General features: G+C 40.9%; 1 protein-coding gene across 9 annotated transcripts in view; it reads left to right on the forward strand.

Moving 5' to 3' along the window:
- Nucleotides 1-17,770, forward strand: part of TPK1 (thiamin pyrophosphokinase 1) — an 844,123-nt gene that overhangs the window by 713,160 nt on the left and 113,193 nt on the right. The gene's annotated exons all lie outside the window — the stretch shown is intronic.

Below are 17,770 nucleotides of genomic sequence, written 5' to 3' on the forward strand. Positions count from 1 at the left end.
AGAATAGCTTTCTTTTATCTTGAGGTTTTTAAGAAATGCGATCTGTGATCTTATTGGTTGCTATGAGTAATGAGGCCAGTTCTTCCACTTATTAACTATGGCCTAGTGTCCATTGTCATTTTTTTAGCCAGCTAAAACCTCTTCAATCATACACTATATGGTATATTTGACCTACAATGTTATTTCCTTACAATTCCAATAAACCTGTTTAGGATCTATACATTTACAAGCTTTTCTTAGTCAATGGAAAGTTCTCATGTTTTTTTTTTCCAATAATTATTCTGGTTTTATTTTGATTTACCCAGATTGTAAAAATTGCCAAGTATTAATTAGAACTTATAATGTTCAGAAATTAGTTTTTTTTTAAAGTTTTCGTATATTGCTTTGACATCCATTTTTACAAAAACGATAGCAGGAAGAGCAGCTATTATGGTTGATGATCTTCATAGAAACTAATTGTGAACTGCCAGTGTATTATTGATATTGAAGGTCCATTAAATTCTGCTTGATGGTGCTGACTTTATTTTACCATGAGACCTGAGCAGAACCGAACCTTGGCCTTCCAATCTCTTCTAAAATATCTTTTTTTTTTTTTTTTAATTATGTGAAAATAAACATTAATTATATAACTAAAAGTAGGTCCATACAGTATATACTTTTAAAATCACTCTTAGTTGAAAATCTTTTGATAAAACATCTGAAAAATAAAAATGCCGCCAGTGTTGAAGTGTTGGCAGTCGACTGGCCCGCCCGCACTGAAGTCAGCCATCCTTTCATCCCTGGTCAATATTAATACCCACAAGACCTTAGATATTATTCAAAATGACAGATGGCCTTTCTCCAAGTAAAATAAAACCGAAATCCCTCCTAACATCTCTCTATTTCACAGTCCAACATTTCCATTTTATGACATTATTTAATGTTTCAGTGTTGAAAGAAGTTTCTCATCTCTCCCTATTTTGTGCAAGATGTCTCCTCTAGTAATGACTAGAGACATTTTCCCCTCCATCTTTCAGTTTATCTTAAAAGAGATGTCAATTAGTCTTGGCAATCTTTTTGTCTTGGAGCTGCGTACTTGGCTGAATATGATATCTGTTCATTTTCCAAAAAAAAAAAATCCCTTCAAGATTCATTACCCAACGAAATCATTATATACTGTATACTAAGTGTAGAAATGTAGGTGCAAGTATTTGTATTGTAGCTAAGGAAATGGAGAGGTCACAAATCAATGCCCTCCTACGTGTGAGGAAACATATTTTGTAAAGTGTATTGTTTCGGATAAAGTGATGACAGGCGTCGACAGTATCAGAGCAAGAAAAGCACATGGGTTGTTTCAAGCTTTCCTGTGCCTTACCGAGTGACCTTATCAGACCGAGTACAAGAGAGAATAATCTTTTGTGAATCACATAATAATCACAATTACAGTCTTATTGTCGCTGCATAATATGATTTTTGATTAAATATATTTTTTTCTTCCTTACAAGACATTTATTTGCAAAGTCCAGAGTTTAGTTTATTGGCTTTTGCTACTACTTGATCGCCACCTAGTGACATAAATGTAAACTACATCTCTTTTAATACTGCATTGGAAAAATGTTTTCACATTCTGGGTGCTGTTGCATGAATTCTTTTCAGCATGCATAGGACATAGAGTGGAAATATTGCTTTGTTATTTAGGTTGCACCCATCAGGAGTATTAGAATCTGAGATTGAAAAAATGCAGATGTGTGGCTGCCCTCATACACATTAGATTATTATTAGGTGAGCTGATACTGGCAGTGATTTACTGCAGTGGACACATATTTATTTTGGAATGTTATCGTTAGAACAGGAAGCACCGAGACTGTCAGGGACTGAGAAGTGTCAGAACTCAAGCAATAAGTAAGGCCAGTACTATTGCTTTTTTTTAACATGCTAAGCCGTTTTCCCCAAAAACAATTTCATGGCTGGGCAAACTCTTTAGGTCAGTATGCTATCTAGCTATGCGCCATTCATTTTAGCAGGTACATCATACAGTAGTATCACAGATCTTGAAAGGGAATCTTTCCAGGGGAATCATGCAGGCAGAACCATAGAGAACACATGATTTAAACAGGGAGTGAGGTGACTGAGATGACTAGTCACAGGAAGGATCCTTGCCGGTTTCCCTCGATTTGGCTCTGCTTAACTAACTGGTCTCCCTCAATACACACACATAGGTAAAGGCTTGTAAGTCAAGCAAAGTCAAGCTGGGAAAAATCAGCAGGGACCTTCCCATCTGACTAGTCATCTCAGTTATTTTGTTCCGGACTCCCTCTTCAAAGTATACTTTCACTGAAATCTCTCAGCATCTCATAACATTCCTTATTTTTCAGACTATAGGACGCACTTTACTATGAGATACACCCTAAGTTTAGACCGCAAAAAATATATTTCCTAGTAATTAAAACCTCCCTGATGGTGTAAATAAGTGGAGGGGTCAAAATCACAAATTTTAATGTACTGTAAAGCGTTAACTTTATTATAGGGTCACCCTGATTATGGAGATAGCAAATTATGTAGTTTCATTTGTTTTCTTACTTTTTATAATGCATAATTTGAAGGAAAATTATTTTTTGTCATCGTATTCTAAAAGTTTAATGGGAGATTGTCACCCCCGAAATGTATGTAAAGCTAATTAAACAGTTATATAGGGGACTCAACCTGTATGCAAATCATATAAGCAATATATATTTCACTGCTGTAATTTCTTTTAAAACTCGTTTTTTTCCATATGTAAATTAGGGGGTTTCATTGCACCTTTATCTGGCCAAGAGCTCAGTATGCCTTTAAGCACCCTCAAGTTTGCATACTGAGCAATTTCCCTGACTCTGATTGATGATGCTCTAAAGGCCAAAGTGAGCTCTGCCTGAACCCTAACAGTGGTGCTGCCGGTGTAAGGGGGATGGACGCCACCACCCCTTTAAGAAGGACTTTTCCCTGTTGTTATTCCCACGTGCAGCATTAGTTGTCCCCGTGTGAGTGTAATGTCTAATGTAATGTTGATGCTTTTATGTGTTCTCCATGTATTGTACAGTGCAGTAGTTGCCTAGCTACAGCAGCATGGCAGAGTTGGCCAGGGGGAGGAGCGCAGCAGGGAGGAGCAGAGGCAGTGAGCTTAGAGACAGGAGACAGGAAGTCCAGTGGCAGTGTCCGGGCGGCCATGCCCAGGACAAGGTGTCAGAGAAGAGCTCCAGAGAAAGGGAGATTGTGTGAAGACAGGGGGGTGGGCCCCGCAAAGAAGGAGTCGAGGCAGTGGGGGCCGTAAGCCCACGAGAGAGGACCTGCTCATGACAGGTCGGGACCGAGGACAGGTCGAAGCTGTGGGGCCATAAGCCCATGAGTAAGGACCAGTGATGGTGTAAATGCATTCAGAGAAGAGGCTAGTACACGAGACATCAAGGGTCCATGTGAGTACCAGAGAGTCCGGCAGCCAGAGACCTGAGCCAGGGTTAGAAGGTGCGCGGGAGAGAGAGAGTGCCTACAGCACTCAGCGGGAGCTGAGGACCGAACAGAGGCTGTGGAAAAGGGATGTACTTATACAGTTAGGTCCATATATATTTGGACAGAGACAACATTTTTCTAATTTTGGTTCTAGACATTACCACAATGAATTTTAAAAAAACAATTCAGATGCAGTTGAAGTTCAGACTTTCAGCTTTCATTTGAGGGCATCCACATTAAAATTGGATGAAGGGTTTAGGAGTTTCAGCTCCTTAACATGTGCCACCCTGTTTTTAAAGGGACCAAAAGTAATTGGACAATTAACTCCAAGGCTATTTCATGGACAGGTGTGGGCAATCCCTTTGTTATGTCATTCTCAATTAAGCAGATAAAAGGCCTGGAGTTGATTTGAGGTGTGGTGCTTGCATTTGGAAGGTTTTGCTGTGAAATAAACATGCGGTCAAAGGAGCTCTCCATGCAGGTGAAACAAGCCATCCTTAAGCTGCAAAAACAGAAAAACCCATCCGAGAAATTGCTACAATATTAGGAGTGGCAAAATCTACAGTTTGGTACATCCTGAGAAAAAAAGAAAGCACTGGTGAACTCATCAATGCAAAAAGACCTGGGCACCCACGGAAGACAACAGTGGTGGATGATCGCAGAATAATCTCCATGGTGAAGAGAAACCCCTTCACAACAGCCAACCAAGTGAACAACACTCTCCAGGAGGTAGGCGTATCAATATCCAAATCTACCATAAAGAGAAGACTGCATGAAAGTAAATACAGAGGGTTCACGGCATGGTGCAAGCCACTCATAAGCATCAAGAATAAAAAGGCTAGACTGGACTTTCCTAAAAAACATCTAAAAAAGCCAGCACAGTTCTGGAAGAACATTCTTTGAACAGATGAAACCAAGATCAACCTCTACCAGAATGAGGGAAAGAGAAAAGTATGGCGAAGGCGTGGTACAGCTCATGATCCAAAGAATACCACATCATCTGTAAAACACGGCGGAGGCAGTGTGATGGCTTGGGCATGCATGGCTGCCAGTGGCACTGGGTCACTAGTGTTTATTGATGATGTGACACAGGACTGAAGCAGCCGAATGAATTCTGATGTATTCAGAGCCATACTGTGTGCTCAGATCCAGCCAAATGCAGCCAAACTGATTGGTCATCGTTTCATACTACAGATGGACAATGACCCAAAACATAAAGCCAAAGCAACCCAGGAGTTTATTAAAGCAAAGAAGTGGAATATTCTTGAATGGCCAAGTCAGTCACCTGATCTCAACCCAATTGAGCATGCATTTCACTTGTTAAAGACTAAACTTCAGACAGAAAGGCCCACAAACAAACAGCAACTGAAAACCACCACAGTGAAGGCCAGGCAGAGCATCAAAAAGGAGGAAACACAGCGTCTGGTTTTGTCCATGAGTTCAAGACTTCAGGCAGTCAGTGCCAACAAAGGGTTTTCCACCAAGTACTAGAAATGAACATTTTATTTATGATTATTTAATCTGTCCAATTACTTTTGGTCCCTTTAAAAACAGGGTGGCACATGTTAAGGAGCTGAAACTCCTAAACCCTTCATCCAATTTTAATGTGGATACCCTCAAATGAAAGCTGAAAGTCTGAACTTCAACTGCATCTGAATTGTTTTGTTTAAAATTCATTGTGGTAATGTCTAGAACCAAAATTAGAAAAATGTTGTCTCTGTCCAAATATATATGGACCTAATTGTATATATCTATATCCGAGTAGCACAGCGAGAGAGAACAGGGACTGTGGAAAAGGGATAGGAGCCTTATCCGAGTAGCACAGCTTCCCTAGGACAAGCGGCAACCAGGACAGAGGGTGTGCTGAAGGTGAAAGTCTGCCTGCTATGATAAACTGAGTTTGAAGGTAGAGAAACGGCTTATTGTACCTGAATAAGACCTGGGCCTGAGCATATCTGCTGCACCTGCCTGTACACTGCAATCTGTCAGTAAAGTTGGTTTTATTTAAAAGCACTGACTCTATCCGTTTATTCATGTGCGAGGTGCTGGGGTGCTCGCTGAAGGTTGCTCAATAGACTCGCCCACGACTACCACCCCGTGCCACCTCGTTACACAGGTGCGCATTGACTATAAAGGAGTCAACGGTGTGCATACAGCGTCACCCTTTAATAATTACCTGCTGTCAGTGCCTGCTGCTGGCTATATCTAGAAATGCTACTAGCGGCTTTAGAGAGGAGGAGATTGATATTGACCTATTCTCTGATGCACTGAACACAGGAGGAACATGAAACTGATCCTTACCACCCTCTCCTCCTTTCTGCAGCTTCTTGCTACATTTCTGGGTATAGTGAGCAGCTGCCCCAATGCAGGAAGCAATGATGAATGGGGGCTTGTCCCCTCACTGTGTGCACACCGCAGTCTCTTTTATGATCAATGTTCATTTTCAGCGCCACGGTTAGGGTTCAGGCAGTGCTTGTTCTGGCCAATCGAGCTCTGTCATTCATAGTCAGGAGAACTGTTCAGTATGCAAATTAAGGGGGCACTAATCTGTTGCCCATTCCAGGGGTGTAGCAAGGCCCCCTCATTTGCACATGGAAAAAAATGAGGTTTAAAAGTAATTACAGCAATGAATTCTGCACTGCTTAAGTGATTTCTATAGGGGTTAAGTCACGTGTATATTTGTTTAATTAGTTAAATTTGCATTTCATGGATAACTGATTCCATTTACCATTGTTTGCCTAAAAGAAAATACCGTATTTTGCAGACTATAAAATGCACCGGACCATAAGACGCATCCTAAATTTTGGGGAGAAAAATAGGAAACAAATGTTTTAAATAAAATGGTGGTGCGTCTTATAGTCTGATTTTACTGTAGTTTACTGTGGGGGGGGTTGCGGTGAAGCGGGGTCACAGGAGGCAGGGTCGCTGCTGCAGGAAGCTGGCGGCAGTGGCAGGAGTGAGGTGATGCTGCAGGCCCCGGGCTGGAAGGAGGGGGTTCCCAGCGGTGCGAGGCTGGGGCCCTGAGCTTTCATAAAATGTCGGCGGTGAGCAGAGTCCCCTTCCCATTGATCTCCCTGTGGTGGGCTGTGGTAAAATGGCCACTGGAGGCGGTGCATGCACAGATTAAGATCTTTGCTCCCAAGTATATAGGACTTATTTTTTGCTCTACAAGATTTAATTTTCATTATTCCATTTTGTGTTTCATATCACTTTTTGATTTTTTTTTTTTTTTTACACTTGCTGATAAGACTGCTACACCCATCAGCCGGCGCCTGCTGTCATTGGAAATAGCGAGCGCAGGCACCGCTGGATGGGAAAAGGTTTGGATGAGTATAATGTATTTACTTTTTATCTGAATATATATTTTTTAATTTTAACATTTTTTTTTTTACTTATACCACAGCGCTGCTTACCAGAGACTACTGCTCCCATCCAGCGGCGCCTGTGCTCGCTATTTCCAGTGAGAGTAGGCGCTGGCTGATGGGGGTAGTAGTCCCATCAGCTGGCGCCTATGACCCGCGACAAGCTTTTTACCTTACCATAGGTCTCTGTCACAGCTGTGGGATCATGCTGACATCTGACAGCATGATTCCGCAGCGCTCTGACCTGCCGTAACGATGTTACCGCCGATCAAAACCCGTGTTTCCTGCGCTTTCACACAGATGACAGCGTGGGAAACACCCGAACCCTGATCTGAACAGGAAGTCCGTGAGTCCTGAGGGGGTCCGTGCCCTGAACGGTAGGTGTTTGTTACAGACCCCAAACTTTACTGTCCGGGTTCGCCCATCATTAAACTTGAGTGCTCTATACAAAAAAAATGTTTCACTTGATTCATTTTTTTCAGGAGATATTCCGCATTATGTACTTAAACTTCATGGGTGCCAATAACGATGAGCAGCACTGTACATTACATATTATTTACTTTCTTTGCTAAAAAAACAAACATTTTTTTTTTAGAAAAAGAAGTAATCTTATAAATGTGCCCCTGCTGTGTACTGTGTAATGCCTTGTCTGACCGTACAGGAACATGGTCTGATCATACCACACCTCCTGGGCAGGAGAGAAAGCAAAAGAGTATACAGACATTACAGCATGGGATCACAGCTGATTCTTTTTTGGGATAAAATATGGTTTTAAAGGGACATGGAAATTTTTTACCTTACAGGAAAGAATCAGCTGTGATCCCGTGCTGTCCTGTCTGTATATTCTCTCTTGCTTCCTCCCCTGCCCAGGAGCTGTGGTATGATCAGACCATGTCCCTGTATGGTCAGACACAGCCATTGCACAGTACACAGCAGGGGCACATTTATAAGATTATCTCAGCACAGGAACATTTTTTTAACATCCAGTTGTGGAACTTATTATTATTCCAAGATCTATTGATTAAAATTTACTTTGTATGTGGTAAAAATCCTTTAAGCATTGCACCAGTATCACAATAAACTATATATTATAAAGACGCTTATATAATGTCCTGCATGGTCTGATCTAACAGACATGCAGCGCATGTTTATACCCGTACATTTATAAATATATGGTATTGCTGTATTTTGGCTTTTTGATAGCACACAATACGCCAAGGTACAATGTCAGAAAAAGTCATTTCATATGATTTGACTTTCTGCTGAGGATAGTTATGATTCATCCTTACCTCACAAAAACTAGTTGTTCAATAAAAACGTCTTGCCTTTTCTAAGATGAATGCATATCTGATAATAGATCAAACGTAGAAGAATCACATCCAGATTACATTCTATTATCCAATACAAACCCTTTTATTCCTTTTTTTTTTTAGTAAAGTAATGTTTTTCCAAGCAATTGAGCTATCAAGTTTTTAGCTTGACGTGGTGAGAGCAAGTCTTGAAAGCTTGAATACCTTTGACTAAGATTAAAGCCATTTTGTAAGACAATGAAAGGGAACTGTCTAATTCACACTGGCATTATATCCCAAAACCCAACTGTAGATCAATTAAAAGTGTGAAAAAATATGTCAAATGCATTGAGCGCAATTAATGACTTGGATTTATGTCCTTCACAAGGCGTAGGTTAAAACCTGTTCATTCTGACGGCTTCAAAGACACGCTCACAAATCTTAATTAAGTTGAAAAACAAGAAATAAAAGAAATGCAGCAGAAAACGATTTTGTAACACAATGTTTTTTTTTTTTTATTAAGTCTGTTACCTAAAAGGAAATGTAATCAAACAGGCTTTACTTTATCTGAGATTACATTTGCATTTCTTTTTGTGTCTTTTTATGTTTTTTTTTTGTACAAAACTTGATAAATAAAACAAAGACATATACAATTGATTATTATTAAGTAGGGCCGGCTAATTGTCTTTTGGGAGACACAGTAATAGTCCCACTTTAATCTGGTCCCTGACACGGGTTTACCACGACAGAGGAGCCAAAAGACTGCAGCATCTGATTACTCCCACTCCTGCACTCAGTGGAAGCCTTTCACCTTCATATTAAACAGTGCAGGTTTCTTTCAGCAGTGCAGGGGTTAAACTGCTCAGTGGTGAGCTCTTGGAAACTTACCTTTATTTAGGCTCTCAGCTGTGCAGTGTTAGCCACTCCCTGCTCCTGTATATACTATATATACTAGGCTTTGGCAGGCTATCATTGCCAGAGCTAGCTTATGCTGCATGGTTCTAGGAGTGTTGTGGAGAGTGGTTATTTGAGAAGGTGTTGGGTGGATTTCGGCTTAGACTGTTGTGTAGTTTAGGTTGCGTGTTAATCCTATTCTCATATTTTGGTTTGTTTCCCATCCTCCACTTCTCGGCTTTCAAGTCTAATCAAGCTGCCGATCACCTAGCAAATGAGCAAAATGCTCGTTCATCAAGAGTAGGGATCTTTGGTTTGCCAAAAAGATCATCGTTTTGACAGTACATTGTCCTGTGTAAACAAAACCTGTTGGAACGGGTCCGGGTGGTGGAACCTCTGTGCTGGGATGCAAGGAGGGACCAGAGGGGCGTAACTAAGCACCTACTTGGACCGACCCTGGCCACATGGTGCCTTAGTCGACTCCATGAACCAATGAGGGACCGGGCAGGGGAACCAGGTTCCACTCTGGGACCGACCTTGTGTGAGAACAGGTGACTCCCACTGGTCAGGTGGCTGAGGCTGACAGGTACAGCGTCAGGTAGCTTGACGGGTGATCCGGGTATGGCTGATAGCCAGACAGGTGATCCGGGTAGACAAGCAGGCGGACACAGCAGGTAACCTGACAGGTGATCCGGGTAGGCAAGCCGACGGTCACGGCTGGTAGACAGGCTGGCGGGCACAGCAGATAGACAGGCTGGTGGGCACGGCTGATAGGCTGGCAGGCACGGCTGACAGACAGACTGGCGGTCACTGGAACCTGAGGGCTCAGGAGAGTGTTAGCACACAAACAACAACCTTGCGCAGGCACGTCCATTTTTGAGTAGGCGCTTTAAATAGAAGTGGTACTCCAGCCATTGGCCGGGGACTCTTTAGGACGGTGCGCGGCCCCTTTAAGAGGCACAGTGCCCGGGAAGCTGCGCGCGGTGCGTGCAACAGCAGCAGGGTAGCTGGAGGACGCCGGACCAGGACCGCGGCAGTGAGGGGAGTGGCGTCTCTGCCCGGCAGGAGGCAGAGAGGCCGGCGCTACACCTGTGCTACCGAGATCAATTGCAGCCTATCTGAACTAAATGACCTTTTGCAGATTGTTCAATGTGTATTTGAAACGCAATCTGCCTTTATAAACAGGCTGTTACATGACCAGTGGCGGGAAGCGTGTTGCTGATGGGCAGTCGTTTAACACTGTGCAGTGTAAATGAACCCATACAGGCAATGCTCTTTGGAAAAAGGAATGCAAATTAGCTCACTTTCAAAAGGAAGACAATGGACTTTCTAGTGATGGCACTCTCTTGGGATACTGGTGCTGTTGTAGGTGAAATGATCAATCCCCAAAGCAAGGCAACCACCATATTACAATGAAACCTAAACACAGAGCTGGTTGACACCTTGCTATCACATTGACTATTACTATTGACTGGATATTGTCAGTAAGGATATAAAAGCAGACCTTTTCTTCAACATTAGTCAATTACATCTTGTGAAGCTGGGTTTCCAGCCAGGTGTAATTGTTCCTCTTCCCTCCCCTGCGGATCGAGTACAGGATGTATTGTTTGATACTTACGTGTGGATGTACTAAGCTCTATGTGTGATTTTCTATTCTTTCTATTCTAAATTGTCGGGTACCGCTGCTGAATTGCCGGCCGGCTTTTTTAAAGAGACGGTGCATGAAAACACTGTTATTTTTTTTAATAAATCCTTTACACTAAATGACAAGTACAGTAAGCAACACTGTCACTGTACTTCATATATATGTGACTGACATGTTTCTATCTATCTAATCTATGTGTGATGTTCTATTCTTTCTGTTCTAAATTGTCAGGTACCGGTGTATGCCGCTGCTGAATTGCCGGCTTTTCATGTCATTCTACATTATTCTTAGTTGTTTTGCTTCATGTAGAATTAACCTACAAGGAAAGAAAGGGTTTATTTTTATTCCGATATTTGTGTCCCATTGACTTGCATTGGTTTCCGGTATCGGAATCGGTGATATCCGATACTTTTTGGGTATCGGTCCGATCCAATCCGATCCGATATTTCCCGATATCGGAAGGTATCGCTCAACACTACTCATGAAATAATTATTTGATTTTGTAGAGAAACAGCTACAGTATTTGACTCATGAATCCCATGTGACCAGTTCTAATGTCCGCGAGGTTTTGTAGATGAAACCAATATTCCCTCTGCAAAATTAAGTGATTGGTATTAAACAATCACAAAATCAGTGGTGATGTGGTTTACCACCATACCACAGCCATACCACAGCCATACCACATTTGTTCTCACTACCTAACCAGCCAAGCCTTTTGTGCACCAGAAATTCAAATATACACTATGGGCTGCTATAGATTTTCACTATTAGGCCACATTCACACTATCAGTATTTGTAAGCCAAAATCAGGATTGGGTAAAAAATTCAGAAGTGGTGACGTGTTTTTATTATTCTTTTTCAAATACGGAACGTGGTCCAAATGATGCTATAATTGATGCCCTTTCTGCTAAGCCCTGTTTAGTTTTCAAAAAGTTGAAGGGAAGACTAACAAAACAAATAAACCTGCAAGAGAGGTCAGTCGATTCCTCTACATAGAAAACAAATAATTATGAAATAAAAATGCCTTAAAATCAACCATTAGTGAATGAACACAACGTCCACAATTCACACTTTAACTATATTTTTATGCCTTCCAAGTGAAATTGTGTAGAGTCAATGCATTATGTAACCAGACCTCCACCCCCAAATAAACGATCATCTTTATTAATAGTATTTTAAAACTACAAATATATCCCAGTCAAAAAGTAGTAAGTGTGCCCCAAAGGCTCGCAATCAATGTCCACTAATTAGTATAAGGTGAAAGGGATAAGAGGAAAGGAGGAAACTTTCCCTCAACAATATACCCTACAGATAACCATGTCAAACCGCAGAGGTTGACACTCTATAAAAGCACACAAGAATGGCACCCCTGGTCAACATGGTCTTGCTCTAGGAGACACTAGGGAGGCTATACATGGAAAAATCACCCCTTATAGCAGTGTTTCCCAAACGCTAGTTCTCCCCAACAGATTAGGTTTTCAGGATTTCCTTAGTATTGCACACATGAGAGAATTTGTGGAAATGTCTAATTCCTTGATAATAATTCCATCACCTGTGCAATACAAAGGAAATCCTGAAAACATGACCTGTTGGGGGCCGTGAGGAATAGAGTTTGGAAAACACTGCCTTAGATCAATAGAAATCCCTTATGTAAGGGAGACCGAAGCATGATCCATGCAAACAAATCAATTATCCCAGGGGTAACACAGATAAAACACTATAAACAGCTTATCAGTATGTACTGACTACCTGTAGGCATAAAGTGCTATAGTGCTTGTGCGAAAGCCCTATCCTGGTGTAGGACAAAAGGTATATAACACATGAAAGGTAGGAAGCAAAAGAGGAGTCACAAATACCAATAACCCCCACATCACTAACAAATTACACCACATCCATAGGTAAAGGGCAATACAGGGATAATGCAAAAAAAAAAAAAACAATATCGCCACCAGTTCACCGCGGCCTTAACACGTTTCCCCATTGTAATGCTGGTTCATCAGGAGGTATGTAGAAGGTGTTTAATCATATAAAGCTTATTTGGTGGGTGATACATGGATGTCAGCGTATCTGTCTACAATATGGGTGCCTAGAAGTAGGCCCTCATTGGTATATGAATGACAGAGAGGCACAGGGAATAAAGAGTCCCAGCAGACCATGTCTTAATTTGTGATGAAGCGTTTTAAAGCCACATCATGGAAACATATGAAGTCCCTGAGACAGAGACCAATGTCCCCACTATTAGGGACTGCGCAGTATGTCCCCATGCCGTCTGTAAAATGGCCGACACCAGCCAATCAGAGGTTAACCATGGTGCATGCATGGGAGGGTTGTCTCGCTTCACTATATTACCACCGCAACATAGGATGCGGCCAACCCATCAGAGGAGGGTACCAGCGCATGCGCAAGAAGATGTTCTATACGTCACAGCTCCCGAGTTGACCGCTTGCGCATGCACCGTTCGCCAGTGTTCAGTGCTGAGGACATGCCATGCATTAAGCAAGGTTCGGTGTCAGAGAATACACTCCACCCCTGGGACTTTCTTTAACCCTTATGGCTTTTGCTAAAGCACTTTAGCACTTTGTCTACAGGTAGTCAGTTTTTTTAATTGACAAGCTGTTTATACTGTTTTATCTGTTACCTTTGGGATAATTGATTTGTTTGTATGGATATTGCTTCTGTCCCCCTTGCATAAGAGTTTTTGTTCATATAAGGGGTTGGTTTTTCCATGTATAGGGATCCTTAAGGTCTCCTAAGGCTAGATGACGTTGAGCTGGGCACCATTCTAGCGTGCTTCTGTAGGGTGCCAATCTCCATGGTCAGGCAGGGTTATCTATAGGGTATACTGTTGAGGGACAGTATCCTCCTTTCCCCTTATCCCTACTACCTTCTGCCTTATAAGCAGTGGAAATTGATTGTGACACTTTGTGCAACTTACCACTTTTCTTTTTTCCTTGGATATATTTGTAGTTTTCAACTACTATTAATAAAAATGAACTTTTATTTAGGGTTTTTTGTTTGTTGGACATTGTTATATCTTCCATTCAGTTTTTTAGCCTATTTTCAATGCATTTTGACCAAATATTTCCTATCTACTGTATGTAGATTCCTACTAATAGGGATATTTCTGGGTATTGCCCTTGGTAGGGTAGGATTTACAATACAAAGAACTTAGGAACATTGCAGCTGTGGCAGGGTGAACTACGGATAGATGGTTACTTTCCCGATACTCGTTTTGTAGTAGACTCCAATTTGACTCTCACACCTGATTACTGTAATGTTCGATGAGGTTGAACTTATTTGTCATTGAGCACTATTATATATTTGCACTCGCCTGTATATAGAAACAATTATATATTTGCACCCTAATGTGTACATATCCTATTTAGTCATAGTGCATTGACGCTAGATCATTTAATCCGGCAAGGAGTCAAATATACTAGAAGTATGTGGTGTGGACTCTTTGTTGGTTCTCTATTGGTTGCTTTTAAGACGTACTTGTTTTATTTCATTTTTCTAAACAAGAGTAATTAATAGTTATGCATCTTGATATAGTGTTTTTTTCCTTTCAAAAAGTTGACAAAAGAGGTACAAAGTAGAGAAAAGTCACAAATTATTCCAAAAATATGGCATGTGCCACAACTTCCAAATTGTATTACTAAAGTCTACAGTTTCCCGGCATATAGTCATTTATTAGTTTTCACCATGTTCATGTAGCTTTGTCTTCTGTCTCAAGTTTAGAGGTGATTGAGGAATGCTCAAATGTCCAAAACTCTGAATTAGGAATACTTTGTGCTTTTCTCTACCATATTAGTCCAAGTTTTGACTTTAAAAAAATAGAAACAAGTTACTATTAGGCATGCGTGGACCCGTGGAAGTTCGGGTTCTGCTTCCCAACCTAATTTTAGGCCAAAGTTTGGTTCGGGTATCCGAACTTGAATCTCAATCCGAACCCCATTGAAATCAATGGAGACCCGAACTTTGGAGCTGTAAAATCTCTCTCTCTTTTTTGCTCTGTCTCTCTCTTGCTCTGTCTCTCTCTTGCTCTCTCTTCTCTCCCCCTCTCTTCTCTCCCCCTCTCTTCTCTCCCCCTCTCTTCTCTCCCTCTCTCTTCTCTCCCCCTCTCTTCTCTCCCCCTCTCTTCTCTCCCCCTCTCTTCTCTCCCCCTCTCTTCTCTCCCCCTCTCTTCTCTCCCTCTCTCTTCTCTCCCCCTCTCTTCTCTCCCCCTCTCTTCTCTCCCCCTCTCTTCTCTCCCCTTCTCTTCTCTCCCCCTCTCTTCTCTCCCCCTCTCTTCTCTCCCCCTCTCTTCTCTCCCTCTCTCCCACTCTCTCCCTCTCTCCCACTTTCTCCCTCTCTCCCACTTTCTCCCTCTCTCCCACTTTCTCCCTCTCTCCCACTTTCTCCCTCTCTCCCACTTTCTCCCTCTCTCCCACTTTCTCCCTCTCCCTGGACTCCCGAACTCTAAAACAGACTAACAAGAGAAGTCTGTGTTTTTAGTTCAGCACCAGACACCCAAACTTTACAGTTAGGGTTCGCTCATCTCTAGTTACTATCTTTCTAAATGATAAAACGAGGCCATATATGATTGTGTCAGTGAGCCATTGCCATGTGATGGCTAATAATAAGACAAGCCTTTGAGATTGATGAGAGCAGTTTCTCATCTGATGGTTACATTTCACTTTCTGTATAGTTGTATTTGACTTCTGTTACTTACTGATTTGCTTCCTTATTTACTCATATGTATCAAGATAAATAACCACATGTTGCCAAAATGTTCTGCCAGGATTCCACCCTGGGGTAGATACATTTTTACGTGCAATCAAAAAATGATCTTTGGAAATGAACGCTACTCTTTAAATACAAATTACTGTTATTAATTAAAAGTTCTTTTTCTGGGCACCTCAGTCATTTAATAATAATGACTCCAGGTTTCCTCTCCTTTCCCATTAGCAATTAGTGTTTCGTAAGCCAGTTGCTAACAGCTGAAATGATAATCACCAGCAAGCCCTCATCAATTCTCTTTTAATTTCTCTTCAACCTTTCCATCAGCTTTTTTAATGACTTTTTCTCATGCAGATTTATTTCAAAATGGATATTATAGGCAATATTACAGTGGATACCTTGACATTATGGTACCTCACTGTTTACTTATAGATTGATTCTAGAAAGCAAATAGTACCATAACAATATATCTAGTGTAATGAACACTCAAATATTATGACACAGCAATAACATTCACTAACAAGAATGTATATATTAGTATGGTGCCATGTTACCAGATTGTTGTTTTAATCAGTTAAAGAACTCAAGGAATTTCCAGTATGTAAATGTGCATTAGTAGCATGAAACAGAAAAAAAGTTAACTTCATAATATGATTGAAGAAACAAGAACATAATTCTGAAATATTTTTCATATTTTGCTTTGCCATGTAGCAGTATCATTATGGTAGTCCACGTATAGGCAAAAGTTCTCAAATAATACAAAAAACATAATTACTGACACTAGACCTACCTGGACCCTTAGGCTTCAGTGAGTGGAGACTAAGGGAATTCTGGTATTCACCTTTTAAACCCGGTACAGGAATTTGGACTTCACCACAAGGTTTCCCTGGTCTTCTTTAGTATCAGTTAACAAATAATGTAATTCAATATGTAAGGGCCAAGATGTAATTCATGAGGCATAGTCATACAAGCCATCGTCAGGGCAAGCAAAATTCACTTTAGTACAGTAGTCAAACAAAAGGTCAAAGTGGGCAGAGTTTTCTCAATACAGAAGACAAGCCAGTGGTAAGTGCGAATAGTTGCCATATTTAGGAGCCAAAGCACAGAGGCAAAGAGAAATTGGGGAAAGGTCCCTAAAGTATACTGGTACGGTTGACCAATGGTTAGGGAAGGTAGACTTGCATATTTGCTGGCCCTTTTAGTGATCAGGATACACTGTGTGCATCCTAGTGGAAGTGTCAGAGGTCCATGCACTTAGAAAGTGTTAATGATGACCTGAAAAACAATAGGATGAGGAGGTTTCAACCTCCTGACACGCAGGGGATTATGAAAATGACATAGTAGTCTCAGACAACAGACACTCCCAACATAATAGCATTTACATAACTGTTCAACAGCAAATTGACTGTACATGCCAAGAAAAATCATTTCAGAACTTTTTCCACCTTTAATATCACTCATAATCTGTACATATCCATTGAGAAAAATTTTATTATTTTGAGGTGAAAAATAAAAATAACAAAACTAAAATTATCTGGTTGCATAAATGTGAACACCCTATTATAATTTTGGATGTGGTTTCACTAAGACTTAGCCAATCACATTTAAACTCATGTTAAATAGTAGTCAGTTAACAGTTGCCATCATTTAAAGTGATTATGATTAACCCCCATATAAAGTTTAGCAGCTCTACTAGGATTTCCTGACATTTCCTTGCATTTTACAGCAAAAACAATGGTCTGAAAACAGATTACAACACAACAAAGAGATTTTTAAAAGTTATCTGTCAGGTGTAGGGTGCAAAAAATTTCCAAGGCATTAGATATACCACTAAACACTGAAGATAGTCATCAAGAAGTGGCACAACAGTGACATTACCTGCAACTGAACGTCCCTCAAAAGTTGATGAAAAGACCAAAAGAAAATTGGTTTGAGAGGCTGCTAAGAGCAACATTAAAGGTGCTGCAGGAATTTTTGACAACTACTAGCTGTTTACTGCATGAGACCACAATTTCCCGTATTCTTCATATGTCGGGCCTGTGTGATTGGATGGTAAGATGGAAGCCTTTTCTTAAAAAGAAAAAGATCCCAGCTCAGCTAAGTTTTTGCCAAAACCTACAAACGCATATGGGAAAACGTGTTATGGTCTCTTGGACCAAAGTTGAACTGTTTGGCCATAATTCCAAAAAGTATAATATCTTGAAGCGTCTAAGGCACCATACCATTTATAGTAAAAGAGAAATATCACCCTCTTATGAACTGTCACAGTTAAAAAGGTTTTAAGTGGTGCTCAGCTGTAGCTATAAACAGATTCTAAGCAAAAAGAATGAAAAAATGCAGCAGTCACCGTTCCTTTCAAAATTAGTCCTTTTTTCCTTGATAAAGGACATATATGCGGG

Source organism: Phyllobates terribilis, unplaced genomic scaffold (genome assembly GCF_046119375.1).
Source record: "Phyllobates terribilis strain yellow unplaced genomic scaffold, ASM4611937v1 Scaffold_4__5_contigs__length_816908805, whole genome shotgun sequence".
Lineage (NCBI taxonomy): Eukaryota > Metazoa > Chordata > Amphibia > Anura > Dendrobatidae > Phyllobates > Phyllobates terribilis.